The sequence below is a fragment of the Tursiops truncatus genome, chromosome 11, assembly GCF_011762595.2.
Source record: "Tursiops truncatus isolate mTurTru1 chromosome 11, mTurTru1.mat.Y, whole genome shotgun sequence".
In the NCBI taxonomy this organism is placed as follows: domain Eukaryota; kingdom Metazoa; phylum Chordata; class Mammalia; order Artiodactyla; family Delphinidae; genus Tursiops; species Tursiops truncatus.
Genome location: NC_047044.1, coordinates 5,083,191 through 5,100,508, shown reverse-complemented (window position 1 = coordinate 5,100,508; position 17,318 = coordinate 5,083,191). Strand labels below are relative to the sequence as shown.

The 17,318-nt window shown below is 59.5% G+C and overlaps 1 protein-coding gene across 3 annotated transcripts in view; it reads right to left on the bottom strand.

Annotated features, from left to right (window-relative positions):
* The window catches only part of SHISAL1 (shisa like 1), an 81,725-nt gene extending 65,142 nt beyond the window's left edge, over positions 1 to 16,583 (bottom strand). For all 3 annotated transcript variants that reach the window (XR_012324147.1, XM_073788092.1, XM_073788091.1), the window contains exon 1: positions 16,069 to 16,583. The gene's annotated coding sequence lies outside the window, so the exon portion shown is untranslated. The remainder of the gene's footprint in view (positions 1 to 16,068) is intronic.
* Positions 16,584 to 17,318: the final 735 nt, after the last annotated feature.

Genomic DNA, 17,318 nt, shown 5'->3' with positions numbered 1-17,318 from the left:
TCACCAGAGGGTCTGGCAGTAACTCCTGATGGACCAGTAAGTGTGGGAGGGCATTCCCGGCAGAGAGACTAAGACACACGCGGCAAAGTGAGGGTTCATTCAGTGCAATAAATATGGGACCAGTTTGGGGGCAGTGCTCACCCAGGTAACGGGGCTTCCCGTCCTGCCTGTGGTCCGAGGGTCAGCACAGCAGCAGAGAACAAGAAGGAAGGGCTCTGACCTTGGGGTCCTAACGCTTGGGCTCTGCCACTTCTCAGCTGTGTGACCCTGGGCAAGTGCCTTCCCCTCTCTGAGCTGGGCTGCCTCAGCCAGACCCCGGGCCCCCACGTCATATGAAAGTGCAGCTGTCTCACTCCTTTACTCCTGGTGATGACCCCATGCAGTAGGAATTCCTCTGTTCCTCTTCAATAGAGCCTGTGATCACAGCACAGACCAGCCTGCCTGGCGGGCTGGTGGGGGGCGGGGGAAGGGGGCCGGGGCCGGGCTGGAGAGAGCACAGCCCCACAGCAAGCTCGCGGAGGCTAATTTCACGGCATCCTCCTGCGCACGGTGGGTCCTCAGTGACTGTGGGATGAGTGGCACTAACACCCCTTCTGGGCTCAGCAAAGGCCCTGCTGACCCCCGCGGGCGCGAGGTACGAGAACGTTCTCAGAGGCCATTTTTGAGAGGAAAACCCTGGAGGTGGCCCAGCTGGAGAGGCGGGAGAACGCATGGCAGGATGTCCAAACACTGAATGCTCTACAGCCGCCAAACTGAACCGTCGCCACACCAAACGTCACAGGACATTTTAGCAACCAGGGCTCAGGGAGAAACTGCGGTCCCCAGATCAAACGCTGCACGATCCACTTTAGGAAGCTAAAAAGAGCTTAAAAATGTAGCAGGCGTGTAGCCGTGATAAGGGCACAGAGAGGAGCGGGGCTAACGGTGTGGCCCCAAGAGGACGGGGCGGGGGGTGTTCCAGCTGTTAACGCTGGCTGGCAGGTTCAAGGATGTTTATCCCTGTGCTGGGGTCTTCTGATTCCAGCAAGGATTGATCTCCTCCTTCCGGGGAGCCCCAGACACTCTGCCCCGTCAAGTACTTCCTGGTCATGAGCTGTCGATGACTCGGTTTCCTCGCCTATAAATTGGGGACGCTGGCCCTGAAAGGTCCTCCTGTGCCCGGCAGCGCGCCCCAACCAGGTGGGCCCCTGTGAGGTAACCCGGGCATGGAATCCCACCGCCACCTCGCAGCTGCCCGGGCAGGTCACCTGGCCTCGGGGAGGCTCAGCTTCTCCTCTGTAAGTGCATGTCCTGCCCCTTCCCACCCCTCCCAGGTCACGGGAAGATGAGAGATGAAGAGGGTGCCATGTGGGAGGTACCCTCGATCATTCACAAAGTGACATTAGATGATTCGGGGGTGGCAGCCCGGGTCTCTGCCTGAGCCAGGGGATGAAACCAAACAGACGTTGGTAACTGAATGCACCGCAAAGTGCAGATGCCAGTGGTGGGGGAGGCAGCAGAGCCCCTGATAGGGGCCAAGCGCTCTCAGCTGTGCCCCTGACACCCTGCCTTCCCGCCATCATGCTCCCCCAACCCAAGGAAGGCAACACACCCTGACTTGCCGAAGAGTCGTCGCTGTCCCCGACGGCGGAGCCCGGTGTGGACCCCAGACATGGAACCGACCAGGCCAGGTAACCGAGCTGGGCCTGTTGTGCCCTGGCGGCGCGTGGTGCGCCCGGGGTGAGGTGCCTGGGTCAAGGGTGTAGCATGTGTTGGGGAAGAAGAGTGCATCAGCTCAGGCCCTCGGAGAAGCGAGGGACCTCTCAGAGCCTTGGCTTTCTCTTCCGTCTAAGGAGTATGGAAACTGTTGTGAGGGACCCTGGAGGTGGCTGGACCGGGGCTGCCTGGAGTGTGGCCCCGCGCTCCGCTTGGGAGCTCATTAGCAGCGCGGGGTCTGGGGCCCCCCGGGACCCGTCGGATTAGAACAAGGGTGGATGAGGCAAGGAATCTGCGTTCTACCAGCTTTCCGGGGGATTCTGACGCACACTCACGTATGAGAACCAGTGGGCTAGGTCGGAGGCGGGGACGTTTACCTGTGAAGGGCCACACACTAGATATCACGGGCTTCGTGGGCCAGGAGGGCTCATCACAGTGACTCAGCTCTGCCGTTACAGCAAGAAAGCAGCCCTAGACAATACAGGCTGCACGGCAGCGGCTGTGTGTTAATAAAACTTTACTAACAGAGCCAGGCAGCCCCGCTTTCTAGCCCCCGTGCCTTGGTACCCAAGTACAGTCCGCAGCCCATCGCGGCAGCATCTCCAGGGAGCTGGCAGGGCCTCCACCTGCTGCATCCCAGGCTGTGTGCTAACCTGTCCACACTCAGTTCTGCAGGCAGCTACGGGCCCTGCGGGTTCCTTCTGGGTCTAAGGGGGGCCGGGTGGCGGGGGAGCTGGGAGAGGGGCTGCCTAGCCAGTCTAACAAACCATGGTACCAACGCGGCTAATTGGAAGCAGCTGCCGTTGCAACCAGAGACTTAGTTGTGATTAAGCGAAGTTGCCTTTAGGCCAATCAGCTTCAAAATTATGCAAATAGGGCCGCAGCAGAGACCACAGGGATGGTGCCGAGTAGGCTCCCCGGCCCAGCCCGGCACCCTCAACCCCCCACGGCCGGCCTGGAGGGCCCGCGGCCACGTTCCCATGGACCAGCTCCACTTCTGGGGATTAACAAGCCTGCCACCCACATTCTCTGTAAACTGGCACCAGAGCGGCTGAGCCAAGAGGGAGGTGAACCAGCAGCCACCCGGAGACAGCGGGTCCGCCCCCCAGCCCCCGTTTGAAAGCGGTGGCTCGCCAGGCCTGGGTCGCCAGCCTGGCCCTCAGTGAGCCGGCCAGGGGGTGCTGCACACCAAGAGGGCTCCCTGGCGGCAACGGCTGAACATGGAGGAACACAGGACACTCCCAAAGGGGGCAGGAGGCGGCTCTCAGCCAGCCTCCCCGAGCGCTTGCAAACTCTGGCTCACCGCCACCAGCTCTCCCGGGCCCCAACCTGGACAGACAGTGGCCTCCTCCTGCCCATCTCCACTCCTGGGAGCCCCGGCACCCCACATTTGTTGCACCCCAAACTGAACTCCTCAGCCATCCTAGCCCATTGGGCTTTGCTGCCTCCCTCTGCCGGCCCCTCCCTTAGCTGATGTCCCAGGAAGCGTGAGTGGCCACCACCGGAGTGGAGTGAGGGGCAGGGGCGGGGCGCGCTCCCTGAGTCCTCATCCTGGTCTTGGACGACGGCAGTGTCATATGTCCTAGGAGACGGGAGGGAAGCCCGGCTCTCAGGCCCGAGGTCATCATGTCCAGGGGCTGTCAGGTGTCTGGTTAGAGGCTGGATTCTGGAATCAGACCAAACTGCTCTGAGCCATTTCACTGACATTTTTCTCTTCCTGTCTGCTGGCCCCTCTTCCCAGCCTGGGGCACCTCCCCAGCAAAGCCGGTAGCAGCCCGCACTCCCTCTGCTTTTGCTCTCTCCTCCCCAAATGGGTGACCCATTCCAATTCTGAGTTTACACTCTGGAAACAAAAGAATTGCTAAGAAATGTGCCTTGGGGCAGGCGTTCAGAGAGGCCAGAGCCCTCTGACCATCCCCCAGGTGGGCTCTGACACCTAAGACACTTAAGAAGGAGCAGGGAGCAAGGGGCTGAACACAGGCCCCTGATGGAGGGAAGTCCCCACCCTCAGGCTGACGGCGCCCCTCCCAGCAGGGGTGGCCCCAGCTACTGGGCCAGAGGCTGGCGCCAGGATAAGCCTTTATCACGTGGGTCCTACAGGGGCCAAACGCAACTCCCGGGCCCATCACGGCAGGCTTCCTCCTTTGCAAAACTGAACATTGCTTATCATGCAGAGAAAATTGATAAATTTTATAGTGTAAGTTGACGTCTAGGTAAACAGTATTATGGAGGTCTAATTCGTGTGCCACTGTGGGGAATGCTGGCTCTAAAATTTCTGGGGAACGGAGAGGTAACATCAAAAAGCATTTACGGGAGAGCCCTGCCGACAGGAAACCGGATCAGAACTGGGGTGCGAGGGCGGGACTTCAAGGGGAGGTGGGTGCTAGGCCGGTGCCAGGCAGAGGGCGGCCAGAGAGAGGACAGAGAGTGCAGGCAGGCTTGCAGGAGGGGACACGGTTGCCCTGTGACCCTGGGCACGCCACTTAGCCTCTCTGGGCCTCTCCCCAGAAAGTGGGGTGCTCACCCCAGCCTCACGTGGGTGGTGTGAGATTAAATGAGACAGTAGAAGTGAAACCTGGCCCCCAGCTGAGCTCAGTAGGTGGTCAGTAAACAGGGCTTCCGTTCCCATCCTCTGACTGGCTGGTGGTTGGCTGAGAGCTGTCGCATATGCCGTCACATCCGTTCTCTTAGGTGAGTTGCACGTGATCCTGAGCAGTGGCCGGGGGAGGTTATTAGCCTCAGTTGAAGACGCGGAGGCTCAGAGAGGCTGTCGTTGCTGAGGGTCACACAGCTCAGACAGAGTAGACCTGGGACTAGCACCTGGGGCCCTAGAGTCTCAGCACAGGTTCCCCCCACTATGTCAAGCTGGCCTCGCCCAGCACAGTCTGCACATCCCCGGCATGGTTAAGGGTGGGCGCGAAGACATTTGGGGCTCGCAGGGCCCTCTGTGCTGTGGCATAACCCCCCTTCTCAGCTGGGGGCGACTTGCCCTGGACTGGGCTCCAGGGTGCAGACACAGAACCCAAACGAGAGTTGAGCAGTGTCTAATGACTGGGCTTCCACACAGTGGAAACGGGAGAATGAGACCATTCTTGAGCACTTACTATGTGCTGTCCAGCCCCATGACAGGCATTTGACAAATGTGGTCTCCTTTAATTTTCAAAAAAAGGGGGACGACCGCTCAGTTTGCAGATGAGACAACTAAGACTCAGAGAGGGTGTGTCACCTGCCCAAGGTCACACAGCTGCTGAGCTACTGGGACTTGGGCCCGAGCTGGTCTGGTTTCTAAGTCAAGGTTCTTTCTGGGCCTTAGGCTCTTGGCCTTGAGTATCTGGCGAAGGAGGGAGCTGCCACTTCCCCAAACTAAACCACTGGGAATTTCCCCCTCTCCCAATGCCTGGAGGAAAACAGAAGAGACCATTCTCTGGGGATGGGAATCTGTTGGTCTCATTTCCCACCAGCACTGGAGCCCTCCCCTTCCCCCCCCTCCCCCGCACTCAGGACTTCCCCAAATGTCCAGCCCCTGGTTGAACTCCCTCTGGAACTCAATGCACCACAGCCCCCGGGGAGTCTGTTCCCTCTGGGAGACAATTCAGACTGGAAAGCGGAGAGGGGGGATCTGCACTGCTGCCCCCCTACCCTCCTCCCCAGTCCCCCTTGCTCAGGCCCCATACTGAACAAGCTTATTTTTTTATTTGTTTTGAACAAGCTTACTTTAAAACAATCAGCATTTGGCCCCAGTGGTGAAAGACCCCTTCAGGAGTTGTGTCGGCAGGAAAAGAAAACATCCTTGGAGGGGAGGCCCTGCTTCCTGGCTCTCAGACCTGGTTCCTGGCCCCAGGGATGGTGGGGGGCTACATCCAGGTCTTGGGGTCGCAGCTCTGGTTCCAATCCCACCTCCACCACTAACAAACTGGTGGCCATGAGCTGGTCGCTTCATTCAAAGCCTCTGTTCCTCCCTCCCTCTCTTCCATCCATCATTCAGGCAGGAAACCTACTAGGTGCCAGTCCCAGCTCTAGGCCCTGAGGATACAGGAGTGAACCAGACACACCCGGTCCTTGGCATGGAGACGCCTTGGTCTGCCTTTTTGGTACGTCCATGTCTGAGGCCCCTGCAGACTGCTGGCTCCCCGAGGCTGCAGCCGGGGAGGACGTCCCTCCGAGACCCCTGGGTGCCCAGCCCAGCACTGGGCAGGGGGTAGGAGGGGGCCAGGGCGGTGGCGGAGCGGGCGGTGAGGGGGTGAAAGGCCCCGGCCACGGCCTCGGACAGTCTACGAATAAACTCCAGCTCATCGCTCTTCCCAACTGAGATAGAAAATAGCTTTCACACTATATTTTCTGATTTTTTTTTTTCACTTCACTGCTTCTAAATTGATCCAGAACAGATTGTCCAATTGTTTAAATTTCAGGGGAAAAGTCTCCTAATCTTTCCCTAGTCCTGCCCAGAATTCTGCCTGGCCCCAGCCCTCCCCCAGAGACCCCACTCCTCGGCCAGCCCCCAGCTGGATGTCCGGGGCTGACCTGGACTTGCCCGCTGGCCTATGGACTTGTAGGTGATGGACAGGGGCTCACCCGGGATAGGCGGGTCTGCATTCCCAGATGGCGCTCATGCCTGGACCCACTGGAAAGAAAGGCTTTGTTTTCCCAGGAAGGACCAAATTTGCCCAGCACTGTAAGGCATTGGAGCCACACAGGAGCCTGGTGGCCCAGGTGGAATGAGAGGCTGCCGCCTGCCTCCTCTTCTATCAGGAAAGTACTCTGGGTGCCTGGATGAGCCACACAATATAAGCAACTGTGAAGTGCTGTCATTATTCCTATTGACTATGGCAGCAGGGCAAACAGGTGTCATCTTGGGTGCCTACAGGATCGACTGGTTGGGACTGCCTGGGGGGCTGGGCCGAGGCACATCCTGACTCCATGCTGTGATGGATCGATTAGCAATGTCTGCCCTAGGCACAGCAGTGGCTGGTGGTGGTACACAAGCCACATATCTGCCATCCTGCATCTACAGAGTCAAGTCCAAACTCCTTAACTAGCCAGAGTCCTTGGAGATCAAGCCACTGCCGACTTCTACAGCCTCACCTCCACAGCTTTCCACAAATACCATGGGACAGCCATGCTATCCAGAAGTTTCTCAAACCTCTTCCTCTGGGCTCCATAGGCATTGTTTCCTCTACCTCAAGATCACCCCAGCCCTTGCCTATCGGCCTGGTCGACTCATCCTCCATTTCCTTGGGTACCACCTCCTCTGACAAGTCCTCCTTGATGTCTGGCCCCTTTTCCCCAGGGAGAGTCCCTGCCCTGTCCTCCTGTTCTCACCCACATCGGTGCGATCCCTTACGTGGGACTTGGACCCGGGCAGAAGAACCTTCCTGCGGACTTGGAGCCCCACCAGGGCAAGCCCTGGGTGCAGTCTTTGGAGGGAATGATCACATGACACATACCCAGGCTAATGGCTTGCCCGCTCCTGTCTGACAGCCAGCCCCTTTGGAGGAGGCCACAGGCGGCAGCAGAAACCAGACTCCAGATGTTAAGGACCCCACTGCCCTCGAGCTCCAGGCCCAGACAACGCTGGGGCAGCCTCAGTGCAGACCCTCACTGGCTCCTGCCAGGCCCCGCCCGTCCTTAGGGGCTCGCTACCCCATGTCTCTCTCCGCCAAAGAGAAGGAATTCAAATAACAGTGACAAATGAGTGGGGACGCGTGGAGGGCTCCCTCCTGGAGCGCTTTGCCTCCGTGACCCTCACCTGGACGCGTTGCAGGAGGGTCTGCTGTGGACCCACGTTGCAGAGGAGGAAACTGAGGCAGAGAGGACGGAGGTGGCTGGGCAACGCCACCCACATGTGAAGGGGTGGGCACAGGAGTGTGGTGACCCGTACCCCCACGCATGCGCCCCTCCTGACCACTGAGGGCACTCTGCCTTCCCCCCACCCCACGTGAGAAGATCCAAGTCCTGGCTTTGCTACTTAGCAGCTGTGTGCCCCTGGGGAAGCCATAGCCCTGCTCTGAGCCTTGGGTGGGACAGCAATCCATCCTTGCTCAGGTATGTTCTGAGAATTAAAGCAGGCAGTGTTTGTAAAGCACCCAGGAAAGGGCTCGGTGTAGACGGGAGGAGCTCTCAGCAGCTCAGGGCTCTGGGGACCCTTGGGCCCAGCACCCCATCCCTGGGGCCGTTCCGTGGCCTCAGCAGATTGGAGGTGCCCTCCGCCCTCACTCCTTCCCCGACTCCGTGCCTGGAGCCCCCTTGGGAAGGAATCAGATGGCCCACAGGCTGGTGGTCCACACTGCCTGCACCATGCCCGTCCCCAGCTCCAGAACCTCCCTGCAACCTGCCGTCTGCCGCGTGGAGCCCAAACACCTCCTCTGACTTCCCGTGCACCTTTACAGATCACAAACCACGCTCAGTGCGTGGTCTTTGCACATCACCGTCCCCCCAGAGGAAGACAGCCTTCTCCCGTATTATGGAGGAAGAAAGAGGTTCAGATAAGCCCTGGAACTTCCCTGCCCTGAAGGGGAGGAGGTCACAGTCTGAATGCAGCTCCTTCTTGCACCAAAACCGCACTGTCAGGGACACCAAGCAACCTGGGGCCCCAGACTCGGGTCACCATCCCTGGTGCCTGGAAGTGGGGGAGAAGCTCATGAAGAGAAGAGAGATCATATCTGGCTAAAAACTCACTCCATCTCATGGCTCATGGCCCTCAAAGAGAAGCCTCTGCCCCCGTCCCTGGGCGCCTTCCAGAGCTTCCCCGAACTTAGGCTTTTGAAGTTTCCTGACAGCCATCACTCACTCACTCACTCATTCATTTACTTACCCATCCATCCATCCACCCATCTATCCATCAGTCCATCCCTTCATTCACAGACCTGTCTGAAGCATGCCTGAGCTAGAAGCTGGCTACAGAGCTAAACCAGGAACAAGGTGGTCTCTACCCTTTGAGGACAGAGAAAAACTCCACTGCTTCTGTGCCCACTGGGTGTTTCTGTTATTAAATGTGGTGATAATGCTAACAGTATTATTTACTGAGCACTTACTATGTGCCAGGCTCTACACCAAACACGTTCCTTGAATCAACTCTTTTAATTCCTGCAAGAACCCTGCGAGGTAAGTGCTATCCCCATTTTTAGAGGAAGAAACTGAGGCTCAGAGAGGTCACATAACTTGCCTAAGGTCACACAGCTATTAGCGGTGGAAACTGGGATTCAAATCCTGACAGCCCCTTTCAGAACTCAGGGATAAGATAATAAATAATGGTTATCACTGTAATTGATCCAGGGGCCTGGAATGTCACAGTCCTTACCTTTAATCCTCAAAATCACCCTTGTAAGTTATTATTATTATTATCAGCTTTCTCAAGCGGATTTAAAAAATTAGGATACTGAGGCTCAGAGAGTGAGATAAGCAGCCCAGCACCGGCCACAGGTAGGGGGTGGAGCTGGTGTGTGAAAACAGGCAGGTGAGATCCAGAGCTGGCTCCCTTGCCGCCCTGCTCTGTGGTTGCCATGGCACTGGGCAGGCACCAGAGCGGTCTAACGGTTCACTTGATTCATGTCCTCACTCAGTCCACAGGCAGTCTTGGAATCCCCTGCGCGGGGGATTCCCAGATGATCGGGTCTGGTTCCTGCCGGGCTGCTTCCCCGAAGGGCTGGGGCAATGCTGGCAGAGTAACAGTTAATAAGGTGAGACTACAAAGAGCTGACCTGTCTTTGAATAGACACGATGCACTAAGGAAGCTGCAAATTCCTCTTACCCGGTTCGTGCAATAAGCCGTTTCCCAGATGAGGAAACTGAGGCTCACAGGTTATGTAACTCGACCAGGGTCACAGAGTTAGGAACAAGCAGAGGGGAGACATGTCCAGGGTGGATCCGAGGCTGCTCCCCCACGATCTGCGCCAGGAGCTTCCCTGCAGCTCTGCTTCTCGCCCTGACGATGGGCCTCAGCTCAGAGGCTCTGCTCATTCTCCAAAGGCCTCATGGTCCCAGGGATCAGATTCCGGGCAGCGACACCCAGGTGGTGCCGTATTCCCGACCTGCTCCCGGAAAAATCTAAACAGAGCCCTTGAGAAGCAAGCCCATGGGAGGGCGTGCCGTACTCCCACCGAGCTGAAGGCTGGACTCCGCTGGCCAGGCCTCCGGGGCTCGGGGAGGATGCCAGGCTTCCCGCAAATGGGTAGAGGCTCCATCCCCCGATCTTCTGGAGGCAGAGACCGAGCCCGGCAGCTCTGGCATGGACATTCTGGGACCCCTGTCCGGAAACCCAGCCTGGGCTGTAGCCGAGAAGGAGAAGCAGGGCTCAGGTGGAGGGAGAAAGGGGATCTTCCAGACTTTGGTATTACTGTCTGTAATTCTTTGATTTAATTTTTAGAATTTCCCTTTAGCAGCTTACGATACTGATACTTGCTCTGCTGTCCCCAGAGAGCCCATCTGACCCAGAGCCTTGGGCTTCAGAGCTCTGGCTGGGACCCCGGCCACCTGCTTCCCCTCTCTGGGCTGTTCTCCTTAGGGAAAGGGAGACTTGGAGGTTGGCCTTGGGGTTGCCTGAGGGTGCTGGAAGATAATGGACAAGAAAGGGCTTTGTAATAAAGGAACTGCAAACTTTAAAATCTGAAGATGCCCTTGGGAGGCCATGCCTGTCTGAGACCCACTGAAGACTTTCCTCAGGCTGCTCCTCTGCCTGAATGCCCTCTGTCCACTTCTGCCTGGCACACTCCTATCTACGCTTCAAGACTCAAACCTAAAGTTACCTCCTCCAGGAAGCCCTCCCTGACCTGACCTCAGGCAGGGTGGGACCTTGCAGATGACTGTTTTTCTTCTGTTCTCCTGCCCCCAACAAATACACCGCAAAACCCACCAGGGCAGGGTCCTGTTTTAATTGTCTCTTGTCCCCGGAGCCTGGCACTATGTCTGGCACAGGGTGGGTGCCCCGGAAATGTGGAATGAGCCAACGCTTAAATGCGTTTTCTGTTGGTCTATAAATCCAGCTGCACATGGACGATTCTCCCGACAAAGGCAAGGAACTCAAAGTGAAAGCGAATCACCATCGGTTCGGTAACCTGCTCAGGGAGCCGCGGAGGAAATTATGGCGCCGGATTACGGAAGGAATTGGCCTTTATTTTTCATTTGTGCCAATAGCTAAGAAAGTGGCACTTTATTTTCAGCCCATCGTGTGCCGAGGAGCTTCAGACCTGGCACAGGAGACAAACTTTCCCAGCCCCACTTCCCAATGCAAATCTCGCAGCCTCAGCGAAGCGGACGTCTCCGCCCTCCGCCGGGCATTTCTCAGACGCTTGCCAGGAAGGAATAATCAGATTATGTAGCTGGGTTTTAAAAGATCACGGTTTGTCTCATTTTCCAGGGAAGTGTGAACCAAAAAAAAAAAAAAAAAACAGAAAAAAAAATGTTTGCCCCTCCCAGGGTTCTGTTAAGAGATTCCAGAACTTAATGCAGTGTTAAATTGGTGTAATTCGGGAAACTCATGCATTATTTCTTAATTTCTTAAAGGCGAGTTTGCACGCATCTGCTGGGGTAGGTGTGCATGCAGACAGATGGGCGGTGACGGGAGTGTGTGCCCCAGACAGGGGAGGAAGGGGGCAGCCTGTCCAAAATACGCCAAAAGGGAACGCTCCATTCATGTCTGATGGCCGGAAATACGGGACAGGAGGCATTTGCACTTCATCCCTCGACTTCTGCTTTTCCGCTTGGATGGTCAGGGAGGGAGAGATTCCGAAGCCTCTTCCTGATGGGAGAGCCTTGGGGTTTTCAGGGCAAATTTCACCATCCAAGGAGCTGTTTACACCCCTCCCCCACCCTGGGCAGCGGCTTCAGAGGCTCTGGCTGACACCCACCGGGTCTGCATCGTGTCATGAACATCCTTGGCCTTCGAGGACGCCCAGTTCACTGTGACCTTGAGCATATGCCACCAGCCCGCTCTGGGCCTCTGTGTCCCCAACCGTACATGGGTAAGCGGACAAGCTTCTAGCTCCCTATCAGGCCCCTAAGCAGCAGCTCTTCGGGCTTCCCACCATCACGGCACAGCACAGCACAGGGGCCTCGGAGATGCTGGGGTCCTTGACTCTATCTGCCCCTCCCCCCAGCTACAGGATGTGGAGGGTGGAGGCCCTCACACCGAAGATTCTGCCAGCCCCTTTCCCACCACCACCTTCATGAAACCCACTAGACAGGCACCAAGTCTCTGCATTGCTGAACGGGAAAACCCAGGCTCAGAGGGCAAGGGCTTTGCTGGAGAGTGGTAACACCGGGATGCCCAGAGGAGGCCCTCCAGAAGATTCCCAACCCGCTCACAGCTAAGGGGGAAAAGGAAGGAGCAGCCCGTCACAAGTGGGCCAAGCTGGCGTGTGGGAGGGGGTACGCCAGCAGAGCCAGGGGTGCCGGGACAGCCACGGTCTCAGCTCAGAGTTATTTACTCACATAGTCAGTTGTCAAACAGATCCTGAGCCTTGGTCACGTCTAGGGGCGGGTTTGAGGGGTCTTGGGCTGTTCTTTACCTTTCTAGGGGGTCAACCATGGGCGTGTGTCAAGGAATGTGTGTGCTGGAGGAGGGAAGGCAGGGAAGGAAAAAAAGGGAGGGGGGAGGGGGGAGGAGGAGACAGGACCTCTTCCCTGCCAGTCCCTGTGCAGGGCGAGACCGACACCAACAGAGTGGGTGACATCCGGCATTCCCAGGAGAGCGTGGCCCAGGGTGGGCAGGGCCCCTGGTCACCCTTCTCACTTTCACTGGCTCCAGACGTTCAGGACCCCACCTTACAGAAGACTGTTTAGGAAACAAGGCCCCGCAGTTCTTAGGGCTTGACTACTGCTTCAGTAACTTCTAGAAAGAGTGGCTGGGCTGGGAAAAGCCACTCTCGGAGAGCCGGAGATGGGCTCTGAGTTCATTCTAAGATCAATATGAATCTGTCGTGTGACTCAGCTGGGTCAAAGCTCAAGCAAGAGGCTGAATTTATAGAGGTAGAGCATCCCCAAGAAGGGAGGTGATATCTTTCATCTGAGCCTAACACGGGCCACGCTCTGGATCCGTCCAAAAGAGGAAAAACAGAACAATGAGTAGGATGTGGGATTCAGCAGACCCTGACCTGCAGCGGCTCACTGCACGGCGTCTGAAGAGCTACCATGGCTGCCATCAGGCACGGGCTGGGCTCCAGGTGGTGGAGTGCAGCGGTTAGGAGCGTGAGAGTAGCTGGCTCATTTCTAGCCTCTCTGAGCCTGTTTTCTCAGCCGTACAACAGGATCGATCACGGCCAGCTCACAGGGTTGGTGTGAGGACTAAATGGGATGATGGGGTTCAGTGCCTGCCCCGCACGGCGCCTGGCACGTAGCAGGCCTCTGGGCCTTTGTGGTCGAGTGCAATCCTATTGCCGTGCAGGTGCGTCCTTAGGCTCATGCAGTGAAGTCGTTTATCACAGACTCGGACGGTTAAAGCAGCCTGACCTGATGTCCACTCGCTACTTTCCCCTCCTAGCAGCCAAGGGCCTGGCGGGGAGGCAGTCCTCTCCCCCCATGTGGCCGGAAGTGGGGAGCATCTGGCAAGGGCTGGGCCGATTGCCCCAGAGAGCTGGAAACCAGACTCTTCTTCTCCTTCTCGCAAACCTCCCTCTTTTCACCCCAATCACAGGCTCCACCCACGGGCCATGGACGTGTCCAAGTGCTGAACTTGACCATCCGCCCCTCCTCCCTGCCCCACCCCCACTATCTAACCCACACCCAGGCTGGGTGGTGGTGGTGCCCAGATCTCCTGCCCTAGCCCTGCTCCAGCTGCACCACCTTCCCCTGCTCACTCCGGCTGCAGCCCCTCCCGGCCCCACCACGCCCCCTCCAAGCCCCGCCCACCGGTCCACAAGATGCCTCCCTCCCTGCCCCCTGTGGGCCCCCATCTTTGCCCGTGGAGGGTCTCTGCCCGGAACACTGCTGCTCCTCTCTTCTTCTGGCTGCTTCAGGCCTGCCTTCCGGACCAGGCTCCCCCAGCCCCGAACCCACCTCAGGCTCTCTGGGAAGATGCTCCCCACCTGCACCCCTGCCACTCAGCTTCCCCCAGGCAGGGCTCCAGCCGCACTGGCTTGTCGGGGGCTGTTTCCTTAAAAGCTTTCAAGAGCAGAGCTGATGCCCTTCCGCAGCAGGCAGGGGGCTCGCCGAGTTGGCTGAAGAAGGGGAGTGAGTGAAAGAATGAATAAATGGAGGGATGGATGGGTGACTGGGACCGAGGGAGTGGCTCTCTTCCGGTCTCCTGATCTCCCGATCTCCCTCGGGACAGGCCTCACTCCCTTTCTCTTTCACTCACAAAGGTCTAAGCAGCACTCGCCCTGCCCCCACCCATCCTGTCCAATCCAGCTGCCCCGATAAGTTCCAGGCTGGGGGCCTGGGAGAGCGGGGGTGGGGCGCGCGCGCGCGCGCACACACACACACACACACACACACACACACCCCACATGGCTCCAAGCCAATCTGCTCCCCCAGCTTCCCCATCATACCTCCCAGATGCCTGAGACAGAGTCAAGAATTCAGTGTGATTGGTGACAGTAAAGAAACAGGCAGAAACCCCTCCCTGGGGCTTTCAGCTGGAGCCATGAGGCGCTGGGGCTGCCTAGCTGCAGCGAACTTTCTGGCCACCTCTTGCTTCTGCTCCACATTCAACCCCCAGCCAGGACAGGCACAGCCAACAGCCTCTCTGGGGAGATGGATTCGCGCAGGGAGGTGTCCCACCCTGAGCTGTCACAGGTCTAGGGGATGGTGGGGGACTGACCCCCAATCCCGGGCCACCCTGACCAGCATGGGTATTGTCCTGGCTGACACCAAGGACCAAGGCTGGGCTGCCTGTTTCCCCACCACCTTCAGACCACCTGACAGGTGAGGGAACAGGGGGTGACGGAGGAGCTCCCCTAAGCCTGGTCTGATCGCAACTTGCTGGCTCAACAGTATTTCAATCGCAGCCTGGAGTGAAATTCACAGGACGACCGTGACTCAAGACACCCTGGGGTCCAGGCCCTCATTCCACAGACTTGGAAACAGGCCCAGAGAAGGACAGGCATCTGCCTAGGGTCACACCGTCAGAACTCACGGAGCTTTCTTGGCGTGACCTCGCAGCAACCTTCAGAGGTGGGAATGGCGCCCATGCTACTTTACAGATGGGGAAACAGAGGCTCAGAGGGGTCAAGCGCCTTGCTCAAGGTCACACAGCTGGGGGAGAGAGGGCTGGAGGCCGCCGGCTGTGATTCCTGGTGCAAGGCACTTTCTGCTCTTCCCATCCCGGCCTGGGCTCCCTGGGCTCCCTTGGGCGGGAGGAGCCGTCACTAAGGCAAGGGATCAGAGAGGCCGAGAGAGGCAGGGGAGACACCAGAGGCCCACAGACACACTCCCACGGCAGATTATATAACTCCCCTGCCCAGCCCCACCGCCCCAGGGCTGCCACCCCGGCAACTGCACAGGGCACCAGACCCAGACGGACGGCCCTGACCCACCAGCCGGCATCAGTTCTCTCTAAAGAGATGACAGTTGGAGGCGACGGGACGCGCTGGCTTTTTTTCCTCCTTTCTGGTTTCCTCTGGCTGAGTAACAAATACTAATACTAACAATGATAATAATAATTAGAATAAATATAACCTGAAGACGCTTGGGGTCTCGTTGCCATGGCAACCGCTGGAGCTAAGGCACTTCGGAGGCCGCCGCCAGGCCACCCGGCCCCAGGCGCGGGATCAATATTGATTCGGCCCCGGGAGGCGGCGGCGGCTCCCCTGGGGCCCCGCAGCGGCTGGGGAGCGAGGGGCAAGCACTTGGAGGCGTCTTCCTGGTAGCCTGCGCCGCCCAGCTGGGACCCCCGGAACCAGTCGGGTCCCCAGCGTGGCTCCGGAACCCTGCCCGGCGCGCGCGGAGCTCCCGGTTCGCTCAGCTCCAGGACTGGTCCTCGGACGCCGGTCCCCACCTCGGACGCGGATGCCGGTCCCAGCTGCCGCGTCCCTGCACGGTGCGCCCTGGACTGGTCGTCGGACCCGGGCCCGGTCCTCTCCAAGGTCCAGAGACCCCGACCTTGGCGAGCCCTGGCGCGGACCGCAATGCCAGGGCACCGGCTGCCCGACAAGGCTCCTGCCCCCAGAGTCTTCCCCGGGCGTACCCCGTCCCTTTCCACAGCACCCCTGACCCCCGATGCACCGAACTCACCTCTCCCAGCGGGCCCACCCCTCCCCGCCCCGGGCGCCCGCACACCTTCTCGGAAGCCGGGGCGCCGAAGACCCGCCCCCCACTGGCCGGGAACCTCCTCCGCCAGGAGCTCCGCCCCGACCCCTTTCCCCAACCCCTGCGCCCGGACCCTGGCCCGGCGCTCCCCTCCCCCGCGCGGTCCCCGCCCGGCCCGCCCGGGGAACCGCTCACCTTGTGCCCGCCGCCCGCTCGCTCCTTGCTCCGACGCCGGGAGCCGGCGCCCGCGGGGCTGAGCCGCCTACCGGGGCGCGGGGCCGCTCACGCCCCCACGGTGCCCCAGCCGCCGCCGCAACAGTTGTCCCAGCTCCGGGGGCTGCGGGGCCGCGGGGACTCGGGGCTCCGGGGCCGGCGCCGGGAGAGCGCCCGCTCTTAGGCGCGCGGGGCGCGGGCTCGGGCTGGCGCTCCGGCTCGCGGACCGGCCGCCGGCCGCATGCCCCGCCGGCCGCCCCGCCAAGCGCCCGCCGCTACTGGGCGGCCCGCGCCGCCCGCCAGCCCGCCGGCCCCGAGCCCCGCGCCGCGCCCGCCGCCGCCGCCGCGCTCATGCTCGCCGGCCCCGCGCTCGCCGCCGCAGCCGCGGTGCCCACTTCACTCTTTGCCGCTCGCCGCTCGCCCTCTGCTGCCCCCTCTCCCGGCTCGCGGCGCCCGGCCGTCCTGCCCTCGCCGCCGCCGCGCCGCGCTCCCTCCCCAGCGCCCGCGGCGCCCTCCTCCCTCTCCCTCCCTCCCTCTCTCTTTCTCTTCTCTCCCTCTCCCTCTCTCTCTCGCCCTCCTCTTCTCATTTTTTTCTTTCGCAATCTCTTTCTCCCCTCTCGCGCGCTCTCTCCCCGTGTGTGTTGTCTTCGTTTTTTCCCTTTTGCAATCTCTTCCTTCCTTTCTTTTGTGCTCCACTCTCTTCTCACTTTCTTTCCTCCCCCCCACTCCTTTCCTTCCTTTCTACTTTTCCTTTCCTTTTCCCCTCTCCTCCCTCTTTTCCTCCTGTTCCTTCCCTTTCTGCTTTCTCTCCTCCTCCCGGCACCCCATCTCTGATTCTCTGTCTCCCCAGCCCCACCGCACGAGCTCACCTGCCTCCTCTCTGGCGGCTCCCCAGCCTTCGGCCAGGCCCGGCTGCTGGGAGGCGGGCTCCCCCAGCCCCTCCCTGCGGGAACACCAGACCCGCTCCAGCCAGGTGGCCGCTGTCCTGCCAGCCCCTCCTGCCGCCCCTCCCGCAGCCTGCCACTGGAGGGCCCCACCTGCAGTGCCCCTCCCCCTGCGGTGCTAAGCAAGACAGTCCTTCCAGCCAGCCCCCCCCCACCCCGCCACCGCGGGAGGTGGTCAAAGTCAGGGTCAGGCGGAGGTGGTCCATGGCAGGGTCAGACTTGGGCAGGAGAATCCTTCACATCAGACAAGGTCTTCTGTGCAGTTTTCAATGAGAAAACCCGACTTCC